Source organism: Panthera leo, chromosome A1 (genome assembly GCF_018350215.1).
Source record: "Panthera leo isolate Ple1 chromosome A1, P.leo_Ple1_pat1.1, whole genome shotgun sequence".
In the NCBI taxonomy this organism is placed as follows: domain Eukaryota; kingdom Metazoa; phylum Chordata; class Mammalia; order Carnivora; family Felidae; genus Panthera; species Panthera leo.
Window position 1 is genome coordinate 88949391 of NC_056679.1, and position 26082 is coordinate 88975472.

Consider the following 26082-nt stretch of genomic DNA (forward strand, 5'->3'; position numbering starts at 1 on the left):
TTTTTTTTTGTTTGTTTGTTTTTGTTTTTTGAGAGAGAGTGAGAGAGACAGAGCATGAGCTGGGGAGGGTCAGAGAGACGGAGACACAGAATCCAAAGCAAGCTCCAGGCTCCAAGCTGTCAGCACAGAGGCCGACATGGGACTCGAACCCACGGACCATGAGATCATGACCTGAGCTGAAGTCAGACGCCTAACCAACTGAACTACCCAGGCGCCCCACAGCTCCCTTTACTTCACATACTTGCCAACAGTTGTTGTCGCTTGTGTTTTGATAATAGCCATCCTAACAGGTGTAAGGTGACATCTTATTGTGGTTTTGATTTGCCTTTCCCTGAAGATTAGTGTTGGGCCTTTCCTCAGTTACCTGTTGGCCATTAGTGTGTCTTCTTTGGAAAAATATCTATTCAGGTACTTTGCCTATGTTTAAATTGGGTTACTTGCTCCTTTGCTATTGTACGATTTCCTTGTATATTTTACATATTAACCTCTTACCAGATAATATGGTTTGCAACTATTTTCTGCCATCCCATAGGTTGCCTTTTCATGTTATTGTTTCCTTTGCTGCGCAGTTTTTTTTTTTGTTTGTTTGTTTTTTTTTTTTTTTTTTTTAGTTAGATATAGTCCCACTTGTTTACTTTCACTTTTGTTGCCTGTGCTCTTCTCTTGGTGTCATATTAAAAAATATCTTTGCCAAGACCAATAAAAAGGAGCCTTCCCCCTATATTTTCTTCTAGGAATTTTGCAGTTTCAGGTCTTCCATTTAAGTCTGACCTTGGAATGATTTTTACCTGCTTGAATTTCTTGAGGCTTGTGTCGTGAACTAACATGAACCTATCTTGCAAAATGTTCCATATGCACTTGAGAATAATGTCTACTCTGCTGCTGGTGGGAAGTTCTATCTAGGCCTGTTAGGTCCATTTGGTCTATAGTGTTGTTCACTTCCGATGTTTCTTTATGGATACCTTATGTGTGATCTATACATTATGGAGTGGAGTCGCCTAGTATTATTGTATGCCATATATTTTTCTCCTTCAGATCTGTCAATGTTTGCTTTATACATTTACATGTTTTGATGTTGAGTGCTAGTATATTTATAACTGTTATACATTGAATTGACACTTTTATCATTATTTGATGACCTTCTTTCTATTTGAGATAGTAGAATATAGAAAGTATAGTTTAGTATAGAAAGTATAGTTTGTCTGATATAAGTGTGTATACTAGCCCTGCTCTCTTTTGGTTACCATTTGCATGCAATGTCTTTTTCCATCCCTTTACTTTGAGCCTATGTGTGCCTTCAAAGCTTAAGTGAGTCTCTTGTATGAAGCATATAGTTGGGTCTTTTTTTTTTAATCTATTCAGCCATTCTGTGGTTTTTTGTTTGTTTGTTTGTTTGTTTGGAGAATTTACTCCATTTACATTTAAAGTTGTTATTGATAGATAAGAACTTTCTCTTGCCATCTTGTTCATTGTTTTCTAAATGTTTTTGTACTTCATTCCTTTCTTCCTTTCTTGTGGTCTTCCTTTGTGATTTTTTGTTTTTTTGGTTATGCTCTGAAAATCATTTCTCTTAGTCTTTTGTGTATCTGGAGGCTTACATGAAATACCTTATAGTCTATTTTAAGTCATAAGTTTACCTGCAATTGCTATAAAATCTGTACACTTATACTTCCCATATACACATTTTGTGCTATTGATGTCACACTTGTTTTTACATTGTTTATCCATTAACACACTAGTGTAAGTATGGGTATTTTTACCATTTTTGTGTTTAACCTTTTATGCTACAGTTAAAACTTACTAGCATTATGATTTTGGAGTATTATGATTTTGGCGTATATTTACTTTTACCATACGTTTTATGTCTGGCATGTTTTTGTGTTACTAATTAGTATTCACTCATTACAACTTGAGACGCTCCCTTTAGTATTTCTTGCAAAACACGTCAGTGGTGGTAATCTCCTTTAGCTTCTGTTTGTTTGAGAAAGTCTTTATCTCACCTTCATTTCTGGAGGACGGCTTTACTGGTTAATATATTCTTGATTGGCGTTTCTTTTCTTTCAGCACTTTGAATATATTATCCCACTCTTTTCTGGCTTACACAGTTTCTGCTGAGAAACCTGCTTATAGTCTTATGGTGGTTCCTTTGTATGTGACAAGTCTTTTTTCTCTTGCTGACTTAAAATTGTCTCTTTGGCTTTGGATTTTGATAATTTAATTATAATGTGTCTTGATGTAATCTTTGGGTTGATCCTGTTGGGAAACTTTGAGCTTAAGGAGCCTGGATAGCTATATACCTCCCAAGATCTGGGAAATTTTCAACCATTATTTCTTTAAACAAACTTTCTACCCCTTCCTTTTATATATCTGGGGGCTCCGGTATTCGGCGCATAGACATTTATAATTGTTAGCTCTTCCTGATGGATAGACCCTGTAATTATTATATAATGCCCTTCTTCATCTCTTGTTACAGCCTTTAATTTAAAGTCTAGTTTGTCTGATAGAAGTATGGCTACTCCAGCTTTCTTTTGGCTTCCAGGAGCATGATAAATAGTTCTCCATCCCCTCACTCTCAATCTAAAGGTGTCCTCAGATCTAAAATGAGTCTCTTGTAGACAGCAAATAGACGGGTCTTGTTTTTTTATCCATTCTGATACCCTATGTCTTTTGGTTGGCGCATTTAATCCATTTACATTCAGTGTTATTATAGAAAGATATGGGTTTAGAGTCATTGTGATGTCTGTATGTTTTATGCTTGTAGTGATGTCTCTGGTACTTTGTCTCACAGGATCCCCCTTAGGATCTCTTGTAGGGCTGGTTTCGTGGTGACAAATTCCTTCAGTTTTTGTTTGTTTGGGAAGACCTTTATCTCTCCTTCTATTCTAAATGACAGACTTGCTGGATAAAGGATTCTCGGCTGCATATTTTTTCTGTTTAGCACACTGAAGATATCATGCCAAGCCTTTCTGGCCTGCCAAGTTTCAAAGGAGAGATCAGTCACGAGTCTTATAGGTCTCCCTTTATATGTGAGGGCACGTTTATCCCTTGCTGCTTTCAGAATTTTCTCTTTATCCTTGTATTTTGCCAGTTTCACTATGATATGTCGTGCAGAAGATCGATTCAAGTTACGTCTGAAGGGAGTTCTCTGTGCCTCTTGGATTTCAATGCCTTTTTCCTTCCCCAGTTCAGGGAAGTTCTCAGCTATAATTTCTTCAAGTACCCCTTCAGCACCTTTCCCTCTCTCTTCCTCCTCTGGGATACCAATTATGCGTATATTATTTCTTTTTAGTGTATCACTTAGTTCTCTAATTTTCCCCTCATACTCCTGGATTTTTTTATCTCTCTTTCTCTCAGCTTCCTCTTTCTCCATAACTTTATCTTCTAGTTCACCTATTCTCTCCTCTGCCTCTTCAATCCGAGCCGTCTTGGTTTCTATTTTGTTTTGCATTTTGTTTAAAGCATTTTTCAAGCGTGACTGTTCCTTAGTCCCTTGATCTCTGTGGCAAGAGATTCTCTGCTGTCCTGTATACTGTTTTCGAGCCCAGCGATTAATTTTATGACTATTATTCTAAATTCACTTTCTGTTATATTATTTAAATCCTTTTTGATCAGTTCATTAGCTGTTGTTATTTCCTGGAGATTCTTCTGAGGGGAATTCTTCCGTTTGGTCATTTTGGATAGTCCCTGGAGTGGTGCGGACCTGCAGGGCACTTCCCCTGTGCTGTGGTGTATAACTGGAGTTGGTGGGCGGGGCCGCAGTCCGACCTGATGTCTGCCCCCAGCCCACCGCTGGGGCCACAGTCAGACTGGTGTGTGCCTTCTCTTCCCCTCTCCTAGGGGCGGGATTCACTGTGGGGTGGCGTGGCCCGTCTGGGCTACTTGCACACTGCCAAGCCTGTGGTGCTGGGGATCTGGCATATTAGCTGGGGTGGGTAGGCAAGGTGCACGGGGGCAGGAGGGGCAGGCTTAGCTCGCTTCTCCTTAGGTGATCCACTTCAGGAGGGGCCCTGTGGCAGCGGGAGGGAGTCAGATCCGCTGCCAGAGGTTTGGTTCCGCAGAAGCACAGAGTTGGGTGTTTGCGGGGAGCGAGCAAGTTCCCTGGCAGGAACTGGTTCTCTTTGGGATTTTGGCTGGGGGATAGGCAGGGGAGATGGCACTGGCGAGCGCCTTTGTTCCCCGCCAAGCTGAGCTCTGCCGTCCGGGGGCTCAGCAGCTCTCCCTCCCTTTGTCCTCCAGCCTTCCCGCTTTCTGAGCAGAGCTGTTAACTTATGACCTCCCAGACGCTAAGTCGCGCTTGCTGTCGGAACACAGTCCATCCGGCCCCTCCGCTTTTGCCAGCCAGACTCAGGGGCTCTGCTTGGCCGGCGAGCCGCCCCTCCGCCCCGGCTCCCTCCCGCCAGTCCGTGGAGCGTGCACTGCCTCGCCGCCCTTCCTACCCTCTTCCGTGGGCCTCTCGTCTGCGCTTGGCTCCGGAGACTCCTTTCTGCTAATCCTCTGGCGGTTTTCTGGGTTATTTAGGCAGGTGTAGGTGGAATCTAAGTGATCAGCAGGACGCGCGGTGAGCCCAGCGTCCTCCTACGCCGCCATCTTCCTATTTTGTTACCCCTTCCTTTTTTACTTTTCTCCTTCTCAAGGTCCCATAATGCATATATTGATTCACTTGATAGAGTGCTATAAATCCTATAGGGTTTCTTCACTTTAATTCACTCTTTTTTCTTCTGATTGAAATATTTCAAATGACCGGTCTTTGAGTTCACAGATCCTTTCTTCTTGATAGAGTAGTGTGGAAGGTCTCTAATGAATTTTTTTCATTCATTAATTATGTTATTTTTCTCTCTCTAAAATTTTATTTATTCATTCATTTTTGTTCCAAGATTTATTTTATTTATTTATTTATTTATTTATTTATTTATTTATTTATTTATATTTCTGAGACAGAGAGAGACAGAGCATGAGTAGGGGAGGGGCAGAGAGAGAGGGAGACACAGAATCAGAAGCAGGCTCTGAGCCATCAGCATAGAGCCTGATGCGGGGCTCGAACTCACAAACCGTGAGATCATGACCTGAGCTGATGTCGGTAGCTCAACGACTGAGCCACCCAGGCGCCCCCCAAGATTTTATTTAAAGCCTAGTTAGTTAACCTATACTGTAATATTGGTTTCAGGAGTAGAATTTAATAATTCGTTACTTATATATAACACCCCATCCCAGTTTTATATAACAGTGCTCATCCCAACAAGTGTCCTCCTTAATGCCCATCACCAATTTAGCCTATCTCCCCATCCACCTCCTCTCCAGAAGTACTCAGTTTGTTGTCTGTAGTTAAGAGTCTCTTATGTTTTGCCTCCGTCCCTGTTTTTACCTTATGTTTCTTCCCTTTCCCTATGTTCTTCTGATTTGTTTCTTAAACTCCACATATGAGTGAAATCATATGGTATTTGTCTTTCTCTGACATACTGCCCTTAGCATAATACACTCTAGTTCCATCTATATCATTGCAAATGGCAAGATTTCATTCTTTTTCATGGCTGAGTAATATTCCATTATATACATACACCACATATTCTTCTTTTTTTTTTTAATGTTTCTTTATTTGTGAGAGAGAGAAAGACACAATGCGAGTGGGTTAGGGGCAGAGAGAGAGGGAGACACAGAAGCAGAAGCAGGCTCCAGGCTCTGAGCTGTCAGCACAGAGCCCAACGCGGAGCTCGAACTCATGAGCTGTGAGATCATGACCTGAGCCGAAGTCGGATGCTCAACTGACTGAGCCACCCAGGTGCCCCATACATCTTCTTTATCCATTCATCAGTCCATGGATATTTGGGCTCTTTCCATAATTTGGCTATTATTGATAGTGGTGCTATAAACTTTGGGGTGCATGCACCCCTTCAAATCAGTACTTTTGTATCTTTTGGGTAAATACCCAGTAGTGTAATTGTTGGGTTGTAGGATAGTTCTATCTTTAACTGTTTGAGTGAGAGCTCTATTCCTGTTCTCACAGAGGGCCCTCTTCGCCCTGGGGTTTCACGTATCCTTTTCTGGGTGCTTGTGCTCGGGTGGGAGGTGGGGAGCTCCAGCTCACTGTTTCAGGGACATGAAACCTATTAGATCAAGGGCCCCATGCCCCTAACTTCATTTAACCTTATATCTTCTGTAAAGGCCTTTCTGCAAATATAGTCACACTGGACACTAGAGTTCAATGTATGAATTTTTAACAGGACACAGTCAGTCCATACACACTCCTCCAGCCCTGTGCCCCCATCAAAACTGCTTGCAGCACACAACTCCGTTCCCTGAGAACCTTCAAAGCACTGGATCCTCAGATTCCTCTCATCACAGATTTTCTCCTTCTCTCCCCCCAATTCAAATGCCTCAACACTGGCACGTGCACAGTCTTTCTTTCTCTTTTCCCTTTCATTCAGTTATGTTCTGGTAAGTGTATACACGTAATATGGAAATATTTTGAAAAATGACAAGCTCTCCTCAATTTCTGCAGCAGCAAGCACAGAGCTGAATGTATTGCTTCCTTCAGGAAGGGCAAGCCCTGTCAGTCACTCACGGTCTCTCTGAACCGGCCACACTGCTGATCTTAGGTAGAATTTTTGGGAAGTGTGGAGTTCTGGAAATGGTTAATGTCAGGGACATAAATGAGTTGGTGTCAGCTGCTGACATGTTGGCACTCAAAAGCAGTAGACTGAGGTGTGGTAACGTGCTGATTTACAGGAATGAGGAGATTGCATTGATTGACATGCTTTAGAAATGTGTTCACTGATGGGGGTGGCTATGGTAGAATAGAGCTTCCCACAAATGTCCAAATGCTCACCCCATGAATTTGGGAATATGCTACTTTACACGGCAATAGAGACTTTGTAGATGTGATTAGATTAACGAACTTGATCTGAGATTAGCCTGGAAGGGCCAATGTAATCACAAGGGTCCATGTAAGTGAAAGAGGGAGAGTCAGTGTCAAGATAATGTGATGTGAGTGTAACTGATCAGACATGGCCGGCTTTGGAGATGGAACGGGCTCTGAGCTGACAATGTGGGCATCTTCTAGAAGCTGGAAGGGACAACAAACAGATTCTTCCATGGAGCCTCCAGAAAGAAATACAGCCCTGCTGCCATGTTGAATTTAGTGCAGTGAGACTCATTGTGGACTTTTCATGTTCAGACGGTAAGAATAAGTTGGTGTAGTTTGAAGAACTAAGTTTGTGGTAATCTGTTACAATAGGAATAGGAGGCTCCCAGGGTGGTCATTGACAGATATAGATGATTGAAAAATGAACCAAGTCCCTGAGAACTTTCCCAGGCTTTGGGCATTTCAGTGCAGTCTGTGTCATCCTGCCCCTGAATTCACAGCCACCCTTCCCTGTTGACTAATAGCGCTTGATAAAGGGGGAAATCTCCTGAGATCTAAGGTCATATCTCAGAACACGTGTGTCCAAAGCTCACCAGATCTTGAGTCACATCTTACAGGAAATTGGCAGCAGGAGGAACTCCCTGGTCTTGCCTGGTACCTGCAAGGCACACCGCCAGGGCTGGGACATTTTTGGATGGGGACTGCTGCGACATCCAGGGTTGTACAAAAGCCAACAGACACCATAAGCAATTCACACGAAGGGCCTCGCTCATACTTTCTGCCGCTCCCAGCCTTTAAGTACACTAGAGCTAAACACGGACCAATAAAGTAAGAACAAATGGACCGGAGGCTCATTTGTCACACTGAACTACAAGACAGAGAAACCTGAGGGCAGGAGGGGAAGGGAGAAACAACATGCACAGAAAGTGGCTTCTGTGATCACACAAAGAGGCTACCTGAGAGCTGTCCCAGACATTGGACATTTGAGCATAGTCTGTGTCTATCTTGAGTCCGTAAAATGAAGCCACAGTCCCCTGTTCACAAGTATCCCGTGATCTACAGACAATTCTCTGGAGATATAAGGCCAAATCATGCGAAATCATACTGCACCTCACAGGAGATCTCGGGACAAATCTCACATGAACTCAGCAGGAGTGGGAACTCACTAACCTAGTCTGGTTTGGGCAGGACAGGGACATTCATGGATTGGGGACACCTAGGAACACCTGGGGTCCTACAAATGTCTTCAGACTCCAACATCAAAATGCCATAAAGTGTCTCTACTAGTACTCCCCATCCCTCCCAGCATTCTAGGAGCAGTGGAGGTAACAAGGACCACTGACCTAGGAAAGAATGGCTGTGAGAAAAAAAGCTAGGAAAAACAACAACAACAACAACAACAACACAAAAAGGAAAACAACAACAACAACAAGATAAAAGGGGCCAGCCAGATGCCTGAAGCCATATGCTCCCCATGAATTCTTTTGGCTTCTGTAATCTTGTTTGCCTCCTGCCTCCACCAACTATCCATGTAGCACCACTGATAAGGACCCTTCTATTTTTCTATTGTCTCTCAACTGCCTAGCATCACAGCCAGATAAGGAGGAGAATGCCAAGGTACAGGGATCAGCCTTTGGAGGTGACTCCACTGGGGCATCATGCGTGTACAATAAACAGTTTTTTCTGATTCCCTGAGTTCTGTGGCTTGTCCCTTTCTGGGCACTGAGTATTTGCTGTAACAGCTGGACTTCATATTGTTCATGTTAAACTAGAGGTGATACAAACAGGAGATCAGGAGGTACAGAGAGAAAGAAAGTGCATAGGAGCCACCTCTTCTGAACACACAGGCAGCCTGCCATTGCACCTCCCAGGGTGCAGAAACTTCAGGGTATTCTGTGTCTCTCCTGCAACCAGAGAACACAGCCACCTTGTCCTTGTTGACAAGTCTCCTGTGATCTAGGGGCAGATCTCATGAGATCTATGGCCAAATTTGGCAAGATCTCTTCCAACCTCCTGGAACTTGGCAGGAGCGGGAACTAGGTAGCATAAACTCTTTTGTGCAGGATAAAATAGTAGAGTTGTGATATGCCTGGGTTGGGGACACCTTGGAAAACCTGTGGCCCCACAATAGACCCTGCCATGTCACCAGCACCAAGACACAAGGGGTCGTGTTCATATCCAGTCTGTCTCAGCATCCTAGATGTGGTGGGTGAAACACCTGGTCACAGAAACAGGGACTGATGGACCAGACTGGCCCGTTATTCCCAGTAAACTAGAGGCGCAAGACACAGGAGAGAAGGAGGAGTGGGGTGAAGCACAGTGCACAGAAATTGACTCCTGTGAACACAGAAAAAGTATCCCTGAGCGCTTTCCTAGACCATGGACACTTAGTGCAGTCTGTGTCTGTCCTGACTCGAAAAGATGCAGCCACCTCTGCTCTGTTGACAAATCTTACGAGATCTCCAGGCCAAATCTCACGAGATGTCAGGCCAAATATAGCCAGAAGGGGGCAGGCACGAGAACTCCTTAGTGTAGTCACCTTTGTGCAGCTTAAATTGGCAGGGTTGGGACACTCCTGGTTTGTGGACTGCTACCAACACCCAGGGTCCCACAAACAACCCAAGGCCATCACCATAAGGATATGAGGTCCCTGGCTCATACTTTCCAACATATCCAGCATTCTAAGAGCAGTGGGGGTAAGAACTACCACTAAAATATGGAAGACTTGGCCTGGTGGCCCTTTATTTCTGTGAAGCTAGAAGGGATTGAAACAGGAGGTGAGGAGGTGTGGGGGAAAGGAAAGTGCACCGGACCTGGCTCCTCTGAACACTCAATAAGCCCTCATTGATTCTCCCGGGCTGTGGAACCTTCAGGGCAGCCTGTGTTTCTTCTAATCTAAAGCAAATGGCCAGCTCTGTCCTGTTGATAGATGTCATGATATCTAGGGGCAAATCTCAATGAGATCTTAGGTCAAATCTGTAGAGATCTTGAGCCAAATCTCACAGGAAGTTGTGGCAGCCAGAACTTCCTCGCCTAGCCCGGTTTGTGCAGGGGAATGAGGGAGGGTTGTAATATTCTTGGACTGGGGACACCTAGGAAAACATGGGGTCCCACAATAGCCCCCTCCATGTCACCCGCACCAAGACACAAGGGTGCGCCTTTGAACTTCCTCTGTTTCTCAGCATTCTCACTACCGAGAGATCATGACCTCAGCAGAAATAAAGAGTGGGATGGTTAAGCATAAATGTACTTAGATATATGTAATTCTTTCAATTTAACTGCGTAACTGGGCTGGAGTTTCAATATTTACACTATATTTACAGTCATGTGGTTTATAAGAGTTTTAGTACTTGAAAACAATCAATTTTAAGAGGCACTTAATTGATTTCTCAACCACCAGTCGTTTAATTCATACTGTTATGTATCTTGATGTAATTTTAAATTTTTTTTTAATGTTTATTTATTTTTGAGACAGAAGGACACACAGCGTGAGTGGGGGAGGGGCAGAGAGAAAGGGAGACACAGAATCTGAAACAGGCTCCAGGCTCTGAGCTGTCAGCACAGAGCCCAATGAGGGGCTCAAACCCACGAACCGTGAGATCATGATCTGAGACGAAGTCAGTCGCTGAACCCACTGAGCCACCAGGCACCCTGATACTGTCATATATCTTAATACTATATGTCTGTAAGCTCACTAATTATGATTTTTAACTTATTGTTTTACTAATTCTTCTATTTAAAAGTCAATGATCATTCACTTCTTAAAATACTCATATATATTCATAAAACCTCATATTCATTAATATGTATAAATCACACACAAACACACACATAGATTTTTACTCTTCTTATTTCCTTCATACAATGTGTACCAGAGGGAGAAACTTTTCCTTCAGCTCAGGAATTACCTTTTGTATATTTTGTTGTGCATATCTAGGGATGCATTTTCTATGTTTTGTGGGACATCGTTTCTCACAGATTACTTAAAAACCCTTGCCTTTAAAACAAGGAATGAGTGTAAAGGTGGATATTTTAGGCACTCTAGACCTGGCTGATAGCACGCTCCCATGTGCAATTCCTTGTTCTCTTTCCCCTTTATCACCCCTGTGCTGTTGGTTGTGGAAGTACCTGATATCCTTGGGAGGGAGAAGGGACAAAATGGAGGAATGCTGGGTTCCTGAATGTCCACATGAAGATTTTTAGTCTCCAATCTAAACATGCACCCAACACTGTCATGTGAGGAAATCTATGGGGACATGCTTTTGAAATTTGGGGCGTTCTCTGGTAATTCAGCATAACCTAATATACCTACAAAATGATTACCTGCAGATAACTTAGAATTCAGTCTAGTTCTATTAACATTGGCTGTTTCAGTCAGTAGGGCATGAGATTCTTGATCTTGGAGTGTGATTTCACGCCCCAAGTTAGGAGTATAGTTGACTGAAAAAATACAAAATAAAATAAGTATTGAAAAATGACCCAAGTAAATTAGGGTATAATGACTGAGCTGCTAAATGGTGGGATGGATCTCCTTACCTCTTCATTCATCCACTGGGAAAGAACATCTGAGCATTCAGATAGTGGCAGTGATGGTAAGGCAGCCAGGTCTTCCCTCTAGGAGCTCAAGGTCTAGACAGGAAGGTGGAAAGACCATGAAACAAAAATGGGAATGACATGAGCAATGACTCCATAGAAAAAATCGAGGTGCTACAACTGGGTCCTGAGTTCCACCAGGTTAGGTTCTGACAAGGCTGTGCTGAGGAAACATTAATATTTCCTGCAGCAGTGCAAGAATGAGTCAGCCCTGCACAAATCCGAGTATATGTAGCTTGGCAAAAGGCACAGTGGTGCAGACACTCGGAGGCAGAGGTTGGTGTTGTCATAGTGGACATTTGAAAGGAGACCAGGGAGCCTGGAAAGAGCTGGGGAGAGAGCAGAGAGGGAGGGTGAGGAGGGCCAGGGCCTGGGGCAGGATGACATTTTCACTACTCTGCTCTAGTGCTGTGTGACAATATTCCCTCACCCTTAGTGGCTTCCCCATAAACTTAACATCTCACAGGCCCAGGGGGCCAGGAATTCAGCAGTGCTCAGCTGAGGGCCTTGACAGAGCCTCTCAGGAGGTTGGGGATGTTGTCATCACTGAAACAGAACCTGCTTCACTCAACCCCTGAGCTCACTTCAGGGTGGTGGCAGCATTCAGTCCACATCGAATGCCTTAGTTCTTCCCTGTTGTCTCTCAGGGCTAGGCTGGGTGTACCTGTCTGTGTCATTACTCAACACGGGGGTGGTTCCCCAGTGTGAGGATCTGAGAGACAACACAGAGAGTGACAGTGAACATGTGGCTGGGCCATGGACACTTTATCAACAAAATTTGGTTGGCTTGGGGTCACATTCCCATCTTCTTTGGAACAGAAATCAAACACTAAGTCCATATCACACTCCAGGAAAGAGATTACACAAGTATGTGTTTACAGGATGTGGGGATCCCAGGGAGCCCCTGGGAGGGGAGGAGAAAGTGAAGACCCTCGCCGGGTCAGTGCCTTGCCCAGAATCACAGACTGGTAAAAAGTCAGAACCAGGCATGAACCCAACTCCATATCCTCAAAATGGGGTCCTTGACTTGACCCAGGTTTTCTGAGGGGGCTTGGGAAAAGGTTGTGTTACTGTATCTCTGTGCAGACATGGAGGTGGCGTGGGGGTGAGGTTGAAGAGGAGCATAGCAGAAGACATTCCAGCATGGTCTTCCCTGAGGAGGACCCAAGGCTAGGGCAACCCACTGAGTGCCACCCTGTTCCCATTGTACCCAGTGGAAAGGGAGGGAATGGCTCATGGCACACTACTGACAAAGTCTACATAAAAGAGAGTTCTGACCTACTAGGCCACAACTCCAATCCCTTCTGTAGCGATTGCTTTAGAAATTAGAGAACCTAAGCTCTTAAGAAATTTTTGGCCATCCTTCCCTAGGTGGGGATGTTATCTTCTGGGACTCCAGAAAATGAGCACTGGTAAACACACATACACACACACACACTTGAATGCACACACGTACGCGCGCACGTATGCCCACTTGGGATCAGAGGAGCAGCAGAAACAAAGGAGGTGAGAAGTTGAAGTAAATGTGGTTGGATAAATTTCCATCAGGTGACACCATTCTTCCAATTTCACAGGTATCATCCCACATATGCCTGAGGACATCCTGAGGAAGTACATGCTAGAATTATCTCCACTGGGCAGAAAAGACATGGACCATCCCTGAGAAGCACAATCACGAATCTGGGACCAGAAAGAGGTAAGAATGAAGAGTTATGCCTCAACCCAGATATGTCTTACAGCTGGGACCCTGGCTGCCCCCAGACCTTCCCAGGGGGCTGTGGAGAGGGGTGCATTGGTGTAACTGTGGACCGATGTGACATTTCATGGAGAATGGGGGTGAGCAGTCAGCAAATAGAGGACGATTTGCATAGGTGTTATCCCAGGAGCGGACTCAGGAGGTGGATCCTAGGCAGTGACATCACTTTGCTCACAATAGGTCTCAGGAGAGCTTGGAACTCCTGTAACCTGGCACCCATGTTCTAGTTAGGTCCCATACCAGGCTCACTTGTCTACAGACACAGAGAGTTTGGGATATTCTCTTGTTGTTTTCCCAGTTACCAGGGCTCTGGATACCAGAAACCCCAGTGTAGTGTACAGGATTATTCGGATGTTGGAGAGGTTTCCTTCACCCATGCTGGTGATGCCTCAGGATGTTTTCCAGGAGGTCACATAAGGTAATACAGAGCAGCCTAGAGCAGGCCAGGTCAGGTCAGGTCAGGTCACAGCTCTGAGCCATCCCTGGGCACCCCCATCCCCCCGTGTTCAGTTTCAAGGAAAGGGGGACACGTGAGGTGCTCCTGTCCTGGACTGGAGGAGGTTGGATGGCAGTGGACGACCTGGTGGACCCATCATGGCCATGCAGATGTCATGCTGGGAAGGAGGCAAAAGGGATCTCTGAGGTCCCTCTAACCTATAACAGGGTTAGTCCAAGGCTCTCAAACCATGTTGCTTCTCCTCCTTGGGGGTGGGGGGGTGTGCACACTGTGGTGTCATATATTTAGAATGAAGTCACATGGGTCTGAGGACAAGCAGAAGCAAGCAGACAGGGCTTTGAGGCCCCTGACTGCCTGCTGGGCACTGTCTTTACAGAGGTGCACTGCAGAGATGGGGCAGGAGCTGAATGATGAGAACCCCTGCTCTACTTCCCTGAAGGACAGGAGGAAGCCCCGTGCCATCAGCAGGATGCTGCACTGGCTCAGGGTGAGTGAAGGTACCAGGGAAACCCAACACCCAAGGCCTAGAGGCATTGAAAAGAATCCCAGGGCACAGAAAACACACTGATACTCCCCTGGTATCTCTCATAGACTCCTGATCCCAGATGAATCTGGAGCCCCATCTGATCCCCAAACATGCCTTCATGACCCAGCCCCTGCCATGGCCAGATGCAACGTCACTCACTCTCCACTTATTTGTAAGAATATCAGAAAAGAGATGTGAAACCATTTCACGTCCCATTCTGTCTAGAATATATTGCCATTGTTGTATATGTTTCCTCAAGGACTATTCCCAGGTGTCCCTTTTCACCTGACCATCCTTGCACACCTTCTTCATGTCTCACATATGTTCATGATGAACAGGGAGATATTTACCCAAAGGACATGGGGCTCATTGTATTATGTCTATTGCTCTGCACTTTGGTTGCCAAGGAACATGCCCCTGGGGCCCCTCCAGATCATTCTGGAAATGAGACCACTTACCTCACCCATTCAGCCCTTCACAAATGTGGGACTGTGACATGATTCCCTTCTGTTACCATGTCGCAGTGCTGCACTGAACATCCTACATGTCCTATTATCCTGATCCAACCTCTGCCAGGAAATGTCCCTGTCTTCTGATCCCTAGAATGGACCGTGGTGTTAGAAATCACAGGGAAAATGCTGTTAATGCAGGGAGGTGCTGTCCATACTCATCTAACAATCTGACCTCAGATCCTAACGTGTTCAGTCATTCCTCACCTCAAATTCTCATGTGAATGCCAAGATCCTTTTTCCTACTGTGGGCACCAGGTCTCATTCTTTCGACAAGTCGCTGAGGGCTTGGGGGTTTGGTCTGCATTCTGGACCCCAACCCTTCTGATGTCCATGGTGCTGTGTCTGACTTTGTGTCCCTCCTCTGTTCTACCTCAGGATAAAAAGGCCACACCCGTGAACAAGAATGAGAACTGTGTGGAGTCGACCATCGATGCAGGCCTGCTGAAGCAGCGAGTGGAGCACCTGGTGCCCGCCTTCCTGGGGAGAGACCCCACCTACTTCTTCACATTCTTGGGCATGTACGAGCTTTTGCTACCACCCAACAGGTCCTGGAACTATTGTTTATGAGGTGAGCACCCTGACCTTCACAGCCTAGTGTAATTCAGCCCCTTAAAGCTTTGAGTCTAAGGAAAGTCACCAAACCTCCCTGCGTGTCACTTTGTTCCTCTGATCAGAGTAGAATAACTACAGGTACTCAGTGGGGGCCCTGCATAGAAAGTGACCCTGGCCCTGTGGAAAGATCTGCTAGCAGGGCTGTGTCTGTGCTGGGTCATCTTTGTCCTCTTCCCCATGATCAAGTTTCTGCCTCCTCCCCCACTGTCACCAGGTGTTGAGTTGGGCTCTTTTCCCATTTGAAAAGGAGATTTGAGGCTCTGTGTGTCTGAGTCCTGGGTCAAACCAGTCAAGGATGCCCAGGATGAGCAGGAGGCCCAGACCCACACCAATATGTGTGATGGAGCTGATTGGGGGCCTATCATTCATCAAACATACAGAAAGCCCCACTACATGCAGGCACTTCTGTAGGAGCTGACTAGGATCCAATGCACAGAGCATACAGCACCCTCCCCTCCAGAGCTCAATTCTAGTCAGCAGTCAGTGACTCTGGATATGACAAGAGGTAGTATCCACAGGACAGCTGATATGATACCCTTCTGGCCTCCTCCAGATATGGCTGCTTCCTTCCTGACACTGAGGAGGATGGTGGACCCCGGGAGCAGGAGAAAATGTGAGTAGGCTGAGCTCATGCTGGAGGGCCTTCCTTCTCCAAGACAGCAGTGCTGAGACTGTGTGTGGGAGGGGCTGCAGGACCCAGCATCCCACACATCTGAGAGTCCTGTGAGAGGGCAGAGTTCTGAGGGCTTCTCCCTGGAAGCAAGGAAAGGGGTCTTGTCCTGTCTGGTAGAGGATGGGCTGTGGGCACAGTGAAACAGCAGAGGGCATCCAAGGACAGATTCTGCCCCTTAGAGAGTCCAACCCCATCCCCTCCCACTCACAGGCTTGCCTCCACCCCCATCAGGGGACCCAGAATAAAGGTTTTGGGGAGCATCACGCTCACCACCTTGTGGAACATCAACAGTGTGTGCTTAGCAAGAGTTCAGGAGACACAGTGAGGGCTCAAGGACCACATATCACCCAACTTATGGGAGACCAGTGTCAGTGGGAGGACACCCACATGTGCACTAAGTGAATGAAGCAGCATAGAGACACAGGTCGTCATGTTTAAGGTATGAGGAGGGTCCCAGCAAGCCCAGGTAAGAGACAGAGTGCCTTTGTCCCATATGTGTTCAGATTTTCATGTAGCACTAGTGTATGCAGTGAAGGCACTGACTCATCCTGACACCACCCCTCCACTCATGCACAGAATTCAATTCTAGTGAGAGGTAGGCAGGAGGACACACCAAAGAGTATGTCTGGCTTCCTCAAGAAGGACAGAGACGACCACATCATTGGTTAAGGGGTTCCCGTCAAATAGAATTTTCACAGCCCCTCTTCAGTGACCAGGACTCTCTTAGGTGGGAAGGCCAAATCACAGGTGGACAAGGTATAGAACTACCCTCTGTACATCCAGGAGCAGGAGGAATAGAGGCCAGGTCCCACAGGCCTGTCCTGAGACATCAGTGCGGGAGGAACACCCCATGTTGATTGTTCTGGCTACTTTTGTATCCCCAGGGCCATTTCCTCCATCCTGGGCACCTAGCTGGACCACTACCCCGAGGACTTTTTCCAGCCCCCATATTTCATCAGCCAGAAGATGCTGAAGGCATATGTAGGGACCCACATGCCCGGCTCCGAGCTGCAGCACCACACCCGCCTTCTCTACTCAACGTGGAGAAACTGTGAGACCAATGAATCAGAGTCTCTGGGTGACGAGGACTCTGGGTGGGAGATGTGGGCATGTGGATGGGACAGGGTTTGCCACACACAGCACGTTTCCTGAGACTGCGAGTGGGCTAGGAGTTGTCAGTAGTCTCAGATCACTGTTCCATTAACCTGCCATCTGGGAGACTTCCTCCTGGTGGGTTCTTTGACTCAGATGACAATGTCTGCGGGAGAGGTTTCCTTTATTTGGAAGGGCCATGGAATGGCAATCACGGTGATGACACTTTGTATTCTTGAAGCTATGGTACCAGCTCCAGAGCAAGATCCAGATGTCCCTCAGGAGCTAGCCCCCACTATCTCTGTGGTGCCCACTGGAACTTCGCAGCCCAGGCTGCCTGAAGCCACCACTCATTCTGGAGCTCAGCAGTTAGAGGAAGCGGTGACCCTCCCTTCAGCGTCCCCACCAGTGGAAGTGGTAGTCCTAGCTCTGATTCACTGTCAGGAGCTGGAAGAGCCACCTGCCCCTTTGGTGGACCCACAACCTGAGCAGCCTCCAGCCCCAGCTGGCGGAGTCATGGACGGGCTGGAGCAACCACCTGCTGCAGCTGGGCAACCAGCCTCAGCTCCAGAGCAGCGGCTCATGTTGGCTGCAGCCCCAAAAGATGAATTCCCTGACCCTGTCATTGCGTTGTTGGTAATTTTTGTTGTTTGTATGGAGGTATTTACTGTCCTTATGTATTGTTTTATAAATAAAACATAAATTAACTTCAAAAAAATTTACTCTGATCCTTTTTTTAAAATTTTTTTTAACGTTTATTTATTTTTGAGACAGAGAGAGACAGAGCATGAACAGAGGAGGGTCAGAGAGAGAGGGAAACACAGAATCCGAAACAGGCTCCAGGCTCTGAGCTGTCAGCACAGAGTCCGACGTGGGGCTCGAACTCACGGACCGTGAGATCATGACCTGAGCCGAAGTCGGATGCTTAACTGACTGAGCTACCCAGGCACCCCCTACTCTGATCCTTTTAAATTACAACTTCAAGTGTCATCACATACATTCACCGGATTTTACACCCATGACCACTATGTACTTCTAGAACATTTCCATCACAGAGACATGTGTACTACTAATCACCATGGCTCATTCCCTCTCCCCAGTCTCTGCAACCACCGATCTCGGTTTCTGCTGCTTTAGCGCCTCTAAAATTATCAGGTATGCAAACACACAACATGGCCTGTTGTGTCTGGCTACAACATAAGGGTGATTAATACTTGGTTAAAATTTCATTGAAACTAATATTTTTATGACAGAGGAATATTCCCCAAAGAACAAAGATTATGTGAAGTGCCTACTTGAAATATCTTCATTATCTGGCATGGGGACCCTTTGAGGTTTGACACAAGAGCAGAAGCCAGAAGAGAAATGTCTGGACCAGAGCAATACCTTGAAAATCTTTCATTTTCCTGGACAGGCCATGTTGATATTGGTCTAATGTGAATATTATAAAAATACCTAAATGAAATATTCAATATTCCATGTATGCTAATCTATTAGGCAATAAAGTATAAAGTTCTTAAAGGTTTTCTACAGGTGACATTTATTTAGTAAAATAAATATTTAAATAATGAGAACAGGCACCAAGGTGGCTCAATCGGTTGAGTTTCCGAGTCAAATTTGGCTAAGGTCATGATCTCATGGTTCTTGAGATCAAGTCCCAAGTCAGGCTCTGCAATGACAGCTTGAAGCCCTGGTCAGGATTCTCCTTCTCGCTCTTTCCAAATAAATAGATATGAAAAAATAAATAAATACGGAGAAAAAATTTATATTCTTCGAAGAAATAATTACCCATAAGACGTGGTGTCATCTTCCCAGTCCTTTTGCTTTGAGTGCAGCAGGTGTCTGTGTTTGTGTCTATGAGTGGTGTGACAGGTTGGGTGTGGAAGGATCCTGGACTATGGTCTTGTAGTACGTGATGTCCCCACAGTGGACAGGCACAGTCCTGTCCCATTCTGCATTCTCAGTGGCCACACATCATCATTTACTCTGCATCTCCAGAAACTGAATGACTGGGCCAATTCCAATATCTTGACTCGCATCATTGTACAGAAGGGGACATCTGTACCACAAATCTCTCTTTCTTTAGGCGTGTACACCTAGCACAACATAATTTCTATGCATTTTTTGGGTGCTGCCTCCAGTTTCCAGTATCTACAGTCTCTTTATTACATTGGGGCCTTATGTGAAAAGCAGGGACCCCCGGGACTGCCTGGATAACTGAAGAATTAGGAGAACAAGCCAGCACTGAGGCCATCAGGGTACCTAGGAGTGACCCATGGGGCAGGAAAGAAACCACACTCCCTCATTCTGACCTCCTGCACAGCATCCCTGCCCCATGTCCCGGAACACACTCGTCCAGGCCCCATCCCATGACAAACCCCAGCCACCTGTGCGCCTCCTGTTCCATAGCTCTGCTTCTCAGTAGAGCAGCCAGTCCCTGCTTTCAGGCCAGTGGAGGATGCAGCCTGGGCCACTGCTGTCTGCTTGATGGCCCTCCACCCAGGCTGGTTCCCTTACTCTCAGGAAAGTACCCATAAGCGCAAGTCAGGTCAATGAGTTAAAGACCATGACCTGAATGTGTTCATCTTGAGGACTGAGTGACAGCAGCAAGAACCACTTGAACCTCCGCAAGCAAGAAAGTCCTTTACAAAGCACATCAGGAGCTCAAGGAGACTGCAGGATGGAGACTCAGTCAAGGGTTTGGCACCAAGTAAACCTCCCCCCCCCCACCCTTCAGGCTCCTCCAGCAGTGAAGCCCTGCACCTGCCAGCCCCATCTTTGGGGAACAGTGTCCTTGTCATGAGCAGCCACACAGCACCCTCTGGTGACCACAAGACACACAGGAATACTGCAGGGCTCCCTGATCTCTCAGCAAAGAAAGTGCCATTCCAACTTAGACATCCTCAGAGGATTCCAGGCAGATCAGAAACAACTCTGTAAAATTCAGTGACATTGAGGTGCCTTTCAGGAAGTCTATGAAAAATATAGGTCTCTTCCCAACTGCAGTATTCTGAGATGAATTCACTGAGCAGTGGAGCCAGGCACTGGGTTCCAGGACAGAAAATAGAGACAAGGTGGCTGCCTCCCAAGATGCACAGGGTGTGTTGTGGGAATGTGTTGGGAAGGATATGTCTATGTCACAGCTCTCTGTGTCTTTTTTAAAGAAAACGTATATCCAAACAAACCTTATTTATGGAGTTGTTTGTATCAACCACAAAACATTTCAGAAAATTTGCATAGTATCACTCCATATATCTGCTTACTCTCATCTAAATTCGATCATATCATCCTATATTCCCAGGTACTTTTTCACTTATTAGGAGTGCATGATATGTTATATAGAGACTTCAGTGACTCTACAACATTACTGATACACCTAATAAATGATTTCAGTAATGTTAAGATATGTATGTCGATATATATAATGTGCTTAATTTCTTTACATGAATCACAAACTATCAGAGAGAGAAATTAAGAAAAGAATTTAAAATCACTCCAAAAGAATAAAATACTTAAGAATAAATTTAGCCTATGGGCACCTGGGTGGCACAGTCAGTGAAGCATCTGACTGTGGGTCAGGTCGTGATCTCATGATTTGTGTTTTCAGCGCTGCATTGGGCTCTGTGCTGACAACTCAGTCTGGAGCCTGCTTCAGATTCTGTGTCTCCCTTTATCTCAGCTTTTCCCCACTCATTCTCTCTCTCTCTCTCTCTCTCTCTCTCTCTCTCTCTCTCTCTATCTTTCTCATAAACATAGAGAAGTTAAAAAAGAAAAGAATTATTTTAAACAAGAAGATGAAGACCTCTTTACTAAAAACCAGAAATCAGTGGAGAAAGAATCTGAAGAGACAAAAATTAGCAGAAAGACATTCCATGCTAGTGGATCCCAAGAATTAAGATTGTCAAAATGTCCACACTACTTAAAGCCATCTACACATTCCCTAGGTGTGTTCCCTTATCAAAGTTTAAGCACGTCTCCAAAAATAGAATAATCCTTCAATGAGGACAGAACCACAAAAGGCTCTGAATACCAAAATCATTTTGAGAAGGAAGAACACAGTTGGACACATCATGCTTTCTGATTTTAAACTAAATCTCAAAGCTACAATAACCCAAGCACTATGGTATTGGGGTACAAACAGACACACAGATCATTGGAACAGAACTGAAGGCCCAGAAAGAAACCCAAACATATGTAACCAATTAATTCACAGCAAAAGAACCAAGAATATAACATGAGGAAAAGGCAGTTTCCTCAATAGGTGGTGTCAGAAACCCTGGGCACAGAAAAACAACATGCACAGAAAAACAACTTGACACGTATTTAACACCACACACAGAAACGAAGTCAAAATGTATTAAAGACTTAAGACCTAAAACCAGAAAAATCCTGGATAAGAACTTGGGCAGAAGGTGTGGGAATTCGCACAACTATGTCCTGAGTTAGGAGATTATAGGGGACGCTTTGCAAAGCAGACCACTGCTCTCTGGCCTTTCTGCAAACAGCCAGCAGCAGTTCACTTACCTAGTTGGTGTGTATCTGGGGGGCAGGCTAGACTTCGCTTACCTAGTGGATGTGTATCTAGGGGTTGGGTTCTGCATGTGCTCACAAAGTCTTTAGTGTCTAAATTTGGTTTGCACCATGTCTTCAATACATTCTTTCTAGCATGTGGCCCACTGATGTGTTGCACATTGTTTGTAGGTTTAGTGACTATGGGAGCTTGAGAGCAGCTCGTGGAGATGTCCCTTAAACTCCCTGTCACCTCTCTTGACTTGCATGGAGTCTTAAGCAATCCTTTCTGCTGTCCTTGGCTTTGCTGGACAAAGCCAAATGCCGAACCCATGAGAATGTTTTTGATCTCAGTCTTGACACTGAGTTTTGGGATTTGACACCAGAAGCCAAACCTACAAAGGAAAAGTAAAGAAGTGGGACTACATGAAACTAAAAAAACGAGTTCTGCACAGTAAAAATATCTTCAACAGAATGAAAAGGCAACATAGTGAATGGGAGAAAATACTTGCAAACTACATACATGGTAAAGGGTTAATATACAAAAGATATAAAGAACTCCTACAGCACAACAATGCAAAAGCAAAGAGCAATTATGAAACTGGCAGAGTCCTGAAGAGGCATTTTTCCAATGAACACATACAGATGGCCACCAAATACATGAAGAGATGTGCAATGTCACTCCACATTAGGGAAATGAAAAGCCAAACCCAAAGAGATATCACCTGAAACCTGTCTGAATGGTCTTATCAAAAAGACAAGAAATTACAAGTGTTGGGTAAAAAGACAAGAATTACAAGTGTTGGGAAAGCGAATCATTGTGCTCTGTTGTTGCACTGGAACTTGTGGCAGCGGCAGTCAAAAACAATATAAAGTTTCCTCAAAAAATTCAAACGAGAACATCCATATCATCCAGCAATTTCCTTCAATTACCCTCCTAGGTATTACTCAGAACACTAACTCCCAAAAATACCTTCACACCTGTATTATGCCACATTATTTATAATAGCCTGGAGGGCATTATGCTAAGTGAAATAAATCACACAGAGAAAGACAAATACAAAATGCTCGCACATATATGTGGAACCTGAAACAAAAAATAAGAAAAGAAACTACAAAAATCCTCAAAACATAATAAAACAAACCCATAAATACATAAAGATGATTGCAAAGGTGAGGGACAGGAAGGAGGGAAATAGCTTAAAGGTCAAAAGACATCAGTGAATAAAAAAGACCATGTCAAGAGCGAAATAGAGAGTAAATGTGACTTCAATATCTCAAATTCTAGCTTGCTCTATTTCAAAGAGCTTAGTTCATTCCATTCCATTCACCAGACCTACCTGAATAATAAGGAATTTTTATGACTCGGCAGTTTTTGAAAGATGAGTTCTTTACTTAGTATTTCATATCAAAAAGGACAGAGTGCTTAGATTACTAGGTATATTAGATTTTCAATTATTTTTTATGGTTTATTGAAGTATCATTATGTCACAAAAATCTGCTTTGATCTAAGTGGACACTCTCATCACTCTTACCATATGCACATGCCACTGAAACAGTACAATAAAGGTAAGGTACATTGTCCATCACACAAAAGTGATTTTTTTCTCCTTGTTGTAGCGAGTGTTTTGCAATGAAATGTTTTGGGAATCGAGCTCATGTATCAAATTCCATGTGATGGGTTATGCAGAATATAGTAATCATGGTAATCATGAAAATAATGATATTCAAGATAATCATAATCTCCTTAATTCCTCAGAGAGACAACTCACCCCCTGGGGACAAAACAGATGCTTAGGAGCGTGAGCTGCTAAAAGTGGCCTACACCACACCATCTTACTGAAAACATAAAAGTACCAGTCATCTTGATATGTAAGTTTGTGAAAGCCTCTGCTCTTGGGCTTTTGCTTTCAGTGAGATCACGGTGCTGCCTTCAGGATGTTTTCAACCTTTGAGACAGGATTGGAACACTCTATTGAAATGAGAAATTCCTATGCAACAAAACAGTGTCTTTGGAAAGAACTGGGTCTCTAACGCGGTCCGGACTACATACAGGCCACGGCACCACACACACACACACACCCCAACAACCTGGGAGAGGTAGAACCCATGGAATGAAAGAGCATTTGCTCAAGAGCTGATTTCAAAAGGAGGCTGAGAGGCGAGCACTGCCTGCTCAAGTACACATGCTCTGGTTTCTAGGGACACGGTGGGCTCAGAGTCACTTATCCCTCATGCTCCCTGGTGAGTCCCGGAGGAGTTGTGATTCCTAAGGTCTGAAACTCTTGAAACATAGAACGAATGCAACACAGGAGGCGCTCCACAGAAACATGAAGCACCACACCCCACGGATATGAAGAATAAAACTGACAAGTCTGCCTGGACCAAGGAACTTTTCCATCCACCTTCCTTGGGAGAGTGAGAAGAAGACATTCCCACCCAACATTTCCCAAAAAGATGACTTTGTACTCAATCCAAAAAACCCAGTCCTCTCCAGCAAACAACTCCAAGTAGGAAAGAGTCTGGACCACCCTCTAAAAGAAAGAAGCTCCACTTGTTCGTCGCCCATTTGCTTTGAGTTCATTGATTGAATGCAAATTGCCTTCAGAAATGAAGAGCTCAACAGGGAGTTGCACAACCCCTAATTCAGACTCCATACCCCATAGTCCCATTAACTCCCATGTTAGAGGACCGCCTTTAGCACAAAGCGGGGTGGGATCTCCCTGCCCCAGCAGAGAGTGCAACTTCGCTGCCAGGGGTGAGGTGAGGCAGGGCAGGGGGTGTGGAGGGGGGAGGCAGGAGGCTTGTGTTCACCTGAGGCTTCCACTCTAAATGGCTTCAACAAGTTCCCTGGCTGGGCTCCAGCAACTCAGGCCCACCACCCTGACTCTCCCTGGAATGTTTCTCTGGAATCTGAAGTCCCTGTGCTTCATTTTCACAGGCAGGAATGTTGCCTCCTGCTCATGGCTGCGACTTCCCTGGCCCCGCCTTGGCATTTTCCCACACCCTCAGGTCCACGCGTTCGTTGGTGCGTTCGCACCTCCACCCTCCAGCCACCAACCCAGTCAGACCTCCAAGGGCACTCAGGGCGACCCCTGCTCTGTACCTGCGCTGCTCCCCACCAAAGGAGCCTAACCCCCTACTGGATCTCGGGCCCTCCTCCTCCAGGGAACCAGGATACAACCCATAAAGTCACTCCTGAGTCCTCCAGACAACAGCCAGAAAGGAGCTCAAGAAGAACCCTGGACCACAAGGGAGAGGGGGTGGGAATGGAAGGGAAGACAGAGAGGGGCAGGGGAAGGCCACATGGGACCCTGTCACGAGGATCCCTACCTCGGCAGCACCACGACTGAGGCAGGTCCTGGAGGGAGGCTGTGGGTCTCAGCTGCTCCACCTTTAGGCTTCTTGCAGATGGTCTTGGGGGCGACTGGGGGCATCGCATCGCGCTCAGCCCCTGGCAGTGTTGGCACTCCACCAGCGCAGCCGCAGCCAGAGGTGCCCCAGGGAGCGCGGCCCACACCTTGGCCTTTGCCTCCAGGAGCAGCAGGAGCAGCACGGCCGCCACCCTCCGGGGCTGGAGCCTCATGGCTCCGAGTCCTCTCCGCGAGTGCCCCGCTACTGCTAAGTCTACTGCTACCTCCACAGCTACCGGGTCACAGGCACCAGGCAGCAGCACGTCCCCGGTGGGGGGTGGGGTGGGCTTCAGCCCCTGACTTGCCTAGAGACTTGGGGGCTTGGGGCAGCCAAGGCAGTCTGGGAGCCAGGACGCAGGGCACAGCTGCAGCCTCAGCTGCCTCACTGGGCTCCGCCCCTGGCCCATGCGCCTGCGCGCACCCATGCCCTTGCTCCTGCACACCTGCTTGGGTCCGGATCCAAGCCCTCCCTCCTCACCTCCCCCCCCCCCGCCCCATCCGCAGGGGGCACAGCTGCTGGGCGCCAAAGTCTGCAACAACGCACCTCGGTGGCCCACCAGATGGTCTGACCGCCTACCCACCAGCCTGACGCCCAGGAGCCAGGAGAGGGCTCCAGAGACCAGGCCAGTGGGAGAGGGACTGTCAGGTGTCTCCTCCCCAGGTTGGAGACCTCCCTGTCACCCCTGAAGAGACCCAGGAAGCTTTTGCAAAGTTGGTTTCACAGGGAGGTGGCTGTACATGAACCTAGTGCTCCCTCTTGCATCCTAGGCTATATTAATATAGCCACCACTGCTCTCTTTTGGTTATTGTTTGCATGGAATACATTTTCTTCCTTTCATTTTCAACCTGTTTGTGTCATTGGCCTGAAAAAAAGTCTCTGGTAGACAGCATATAGTTGGATCATGTGTTTTTATCCATTCTTCCAATCTCTTTTGATTGAAGGGTTTAATTCATTTGTGTTTAAAGTATCCATTGATAAGGAAAGACTTCTCTCATGCTATTTGTTTTCTATATGCCTTATAGTTTTTCTGTCCCTTATTTCTTGCATTACCATCTTTTTTTTGTTTTCAGTTGATTTTT

General features: G+C 45.9%; 1 protein-coding gene and 1 long non-coding RNA gene across 6 annotated transcripts in view; one reads left to right on the forward strand and one right to left on the reverse strand.

Annotated features, from left to right (window-relative positions):
• The window catches only part of LOC122215907 (ral guanine nucleotide dissociation stimulator-like), a 72892-nt gene extending 47714 nt beyond the window's left edge, over positions 1 to 25178 (reverse strand). Inside the window, exon 1 of the mRNA XM_042931863.1 lies at positions 24923 to 25178. The gene's annotated coding sequence lies outside the window, so the exon portion shown is untranslated. The remainder of the gene's footprint in view (positions 1 to 24922) is intronic.
• Positions 13054 to 17734, forward strand: LOC122215916. 5 transcript variants are annotated; one of them, XR_006200613.1, is made up of 6 exons: positions 13435 to 13872; positions 14042 to 14152; positions 15079 to 15271; positions 15869 to 15928; positions 16873 to 17066; positions 17322 to 17734. It is a non-coding gene; the product is annotated as an uncharacterized LOC122215916 (long non-coding RNA). The 5 variants fall into 5 exon arrangements; XR_006200616.1 differs by having other exon boundaries at positions 16873 to 17039; XR_006200614.1 differs by having other exon boundaries at positions 13435 to 13626; positions 13719 to 13872; positions 16873 to 17734.
• Positions 25179 to 26082: the final 904 nt, after the last annotated feature.